Source organism: Meles meles, chromosome 10 (assembly GCF_922984935.1).
Source record: "Meles meles chromosome 10, mMelMel3.1 paternal haplotype, whole genome shotgun sequence".
Lineage (NCBI taxonomy): Eukaryota > Metazoa > Chordata > Mammalia > Carnivora > Mustelidae > Meles > Meles meles.
The window spans coordinates 17,335,328-17,339,611 of record NC_060075.1 but is presented as its reverse complement, the minus strand read 5'-3'; positions in this window follow the sequence as shown (position 1 = coordinate 17,339,611).

Below are 4,284 nucleotides of genomic sequence, written 5' to 3'. Positions count from 1 at the left end.
AGAAAAGCTTTCAGTTTTTCTCCATTGAGAATGATATTTGCGGTGGGTTTTTCATAGATGGCTTTGATAATATTGAGGTATGTGCCCTCTATCCCTACACTTTGAAGAGTTTTGATCAGGAAGGGATGCTGTACTTTGTCAAATGCTTTTTCAGCATCTATTGAGAGTATCATATGGTTCTTGTTCTTTCTTTTATTAATTTGTTGTATCAGATTGATTGATTTGTGGATGTTGAACCAAACTGGCAGCCCTGGAATAAATCCCACTTGGTCGTGGTGAATAATCCTTTTAATGTACTGTTGAATCCTATTGGCTAGTATTTTGGTGAGAATTTTTGCATCTGTGTTCATCAAGGATATTGGTCTGTAATTCTCTTTTTTGATGGAATCCTTGTCTGGTTTTGGGATCAAGGTGATGCTGGCCTCATAAAATGAGTTTGGAAGTTTTCCTTCCATTTCTATTTTTTGGAACAGTTTCAGGAGAATAGGTATTAATTCTTCTTTAAATGTTTGGTAGAATTACCTTGGGAAGCTGTCTGGCACTGGGCTTTTGTTTGTTTGAAATTTTTGATGACGGTTTCAATCTCCTTACTGGTTATGGGCCTGTTCAGGTTTTCTATTTTTTCCTGGTTCAGTTGTGGTAGTTTATATGTCTCTAGGAATGCATCCATTTCTTCCAGATTGTCAAATTTGTTGGCGTAGAGTTGCTCATAGCATGTTCTTATAATTGTCTGTATTTCTTTGGTGTTGGTTGTGATCTCTCCTCTTTCATTCATGATTTTATTTTTTTGGGTCCTTTCTCTTTTCTTTTTGATAAGTCTGGCCAGGGGGTTATCAGTCTTATTAATTCTTTCAAAGAACCAGCTCCTAGTTTCATTGATTTGTTCTACTGGTTTTTTTTTTTTTTTTTTTGGTTTCTATTTCATTGATTTCTGCCCTGATCTTTATGATTTCTCTTCTCCTGCTGGGTTTAGGGTTTCTTTCTTGTTCTTTCTCCAGCTCCTTTAGGTGTAGGGTTAGGTTGTGTACTTGAGACCTTTCTTGTTTCTTGAGAAAGGCTTGTGCTGCTATATATTTTCCTCTCAGGACTGCCTTTGCTGTGTCCCACAGATTTTGAACTGTTGTGTTTTCATTATCATTTGTTTCTATGATTTTTTCAATTCTTCTTTAATTTCCTGGTTGAACCATTCATTCTTTAGAAGGATGCTGTTTGGTCTCCATGTATTTGGGTTCTTTCCAGCTTTCCTCTTGTGATTGAGTTCTAGCTTCAGAGCATTGTGGTCTGAAAATATGCAGGGAATGATCCCAATCTTTTGATACCGGTTGAGACCTGATTTAGGACCCAGGATGTGATCTATTGTGGAGAATGTTCCATGTGCACTAGAGAAGAATGTGTATTCTGTTGCTTTGGGATGAAATGTTCTGAATATCCCTGTGATGTCCATCTGGTTCAGTGTGTCATGTAAGGTCTTCATTTCTTTGTTGATCTTTTGCTTGGATGATCTGTCCATTTCAGTGAGGGGAGTGTTAAAGTCCCCTACTATTATTATATTATTATTGATGTGTTTCTTTGATTTTGTTATTAATTGGTTGATATAGTTGGCTGCTCCCACATTAGGGGCATAGATATTTAAAATTGTTAGATCTTCTTGTTGGACAGTCCTTTGAATATGATATAGTGTCCTTCATCATCTCCTATTATATTCTTTGGCTTAAAGTCTAATTGATCTGATATAAGGATTGCCACCCCAGCTTTCTTCTGAGGCCCATTAGCATGGTAAATTGTTTTCCACCTCCTCACTTTAAATCTGGAGGTGTCTTCACGTCTAAAGTGAGTTTCTTGTAGGCAACATATAGATGGGTTTTGTTTTTTTTATCCATTCTGATACCTCGTGTCTTTTGATTGGGGCATTTAGCCCATTAACATTCAGGGTTACTATTGAGAGATATGAATTTAGTGCCATTGTATTGCTTGTAAGGTGACTGTTATTGTATATTGTCTCTGTTCCTTTCTGATCTAGTACTTTTAGGCTCTCTCTTTGCTTAGAGGATCCCTTTCAATATTTCCTGTAGAGCTGGTTTGGTGTTTGCAAATTCTTTCAGTTTTTGTTTGTCCTGGAAGCTTTTTATCTCTCCTGCTATTTTCAATGATAGCCTAGCTGGATATAGTATTCTTGGCTGCATGTTTTTCTCATTTAATGCTCTGAATATATCATGCCAGCTCTTTCTGGCCTGCCAGGTCTCTGTGGATAAGTCTGCTGCCAATCTAATATTTTTACCATTGTATGTTACAGACTTCTTTTCCCGGGCTGCTTTCAGGATTTTGTCTTTGTCACTAAGACTTGTAAATTTTACTATTAGGTGATGGGGTGTGGACCTATTCTTGTTGATTTTGAGGGGGGTTCTCTGCACCTCCTGGATTTTGATGCTTGTTCCCCTTGCCATATTAGGGAAATTCTCTCCAATAATTCTCTCCAATAGACCTTCTGCTCCCCCTCTCTCTTTCTTCTTCTTCTGGAATCTCAATTATTCTAATGTTGTTTCATCTTATGGTGTCACTTATCTCTCGAATTCTCCCCTTGTAGCTGTTTGTTCCTCTTTTGCTCAGCTTCTTTATTCTCTGTCTTTGGTCTTCTATATCACTAATTCTTTCTTCTGCCTCATTTATCCTAGCAGGGAGAGCCTCCATTTTTGATTGCACCTCATTAATAGCTTTTTGGATTTCAACTTGGTTAGATTTTAGTTCTTTTATTTCTCCAGAAAGGGCTTTTATCTCTCCAGAGAGGGACTCTCTAATATCTTCCATGCCTTTTCGAGCCTGGCTAGAACCTTGATAATTGTCATTCTGAACTCTAGATCTGACATATTACCAATTTCTGTATTGATTAGGTCCCTAGCCTTCAGTACTGCCTCTTGTTCTTTTTTTTGTGGTGAATTTTTCTGCCTTGTCATTTTGTCCAGATAAGAGTATATGAAGGAGCAAGTAAAATACTAAAAGCATGGCAAAGACCCCAGAAAAATGCACTTTAACCAAATCAGAAGAGACCCCAAATCATTGGGGGGGAGAAAGGGGATAAAACGAGGTTCAGAAAAAAAAAAGAAAAATTAAAAAAAGAAAACAAATTACAAAAAATATAAAAAAGAAAAAAATATATATATTAGGTAAACTAGTTAAAAACGTTAAAAAAGAAATGGGTAAAAGTTAAAAAAAATTTAGCAGAAGAAGAAAAAAAATTTCAAAAAAAAATTAAATTAACCAGAAGACTAAAGAATCATTGGGAGAAAGCCATGAGTTCTATGCTTTGCTTTCTCCTCCTCTGGAAGTCTGCTGCTGTCCTTGGTATTGAACCTACTCTCCTTGGTAGTTGAACTTGGTCCTGGCTGGATTTCTTGTTGATCTTCTGGCGAGGGGCCTGCTGTAGTGATTCTCAAGTGTCTTTGCCCAAGGAGGAATTGCACCGCCCTTACCCGGGGCTGGGCTAAGTAATCATCTTGGGTTCACTTTCGGGAGCTTTTGTTCCCTGAATGCCTTCCGTAGAGTTCCGCAGGATGGGAATGAAAATTGCGGCCTCCCAGTCTCTGGCCCAGAGGAGCCGAGAGCCTGGGGCCTCACTCCTCAGTGCGCCCCCAGAGAACAGCACCCAATCACTCCCGTATCCCCGGCCTCCGGCCGCGCTCCGAGCTCACCCAGCCTGTGACCGTTTCAAGGTAACCCCGAGCTGAGAGCTCACTCCTCGGCTCTGTCTCTGTAGCCAGCTTCTCCGTTCTAATACCTGCAAGCTCTGCGACACTCCTACACCACCAATCCTTCTGTGACCCTGCGGGACCTGGGGCCATGCTGACCCCATGTGGTCTTCACCCCGGTTTAGCCTCTGGAGCAATGTCACTCAGTGGAAAAGACTTTTAAAAGTCCTGATTTTGTGCTCCATTGCTCCGCCGCTTGCCGGGAGCCAGCCCTTCCCCCTGCGGTCTATCTTCCCGTCGCTTTGGATTCACTTCTCTGCCAGTCCTACCTTTCAGAAAGTGGTTGATTTTCTGTTTCTAGAATTGCTGTTCTTCTTCTCTTCGATCGCCTGTTGGATCTTCTGAAATTGTGTTTTTAAAAAAAGAAAACTTACTTCTTTGAGTGTTAGTGAGGTTGCCTGTGCTTGTCAGTTGTCTACTTGCGTGTACAGCTTTGCAAGTCTGTTCACAGGTTGATGAGATAGGGCCACTCACACACTTGGTCTGAGTTCCTACACTCTTGGGGATGTGGCTGAATCATGTCCTTTCCTAAAATATGTTC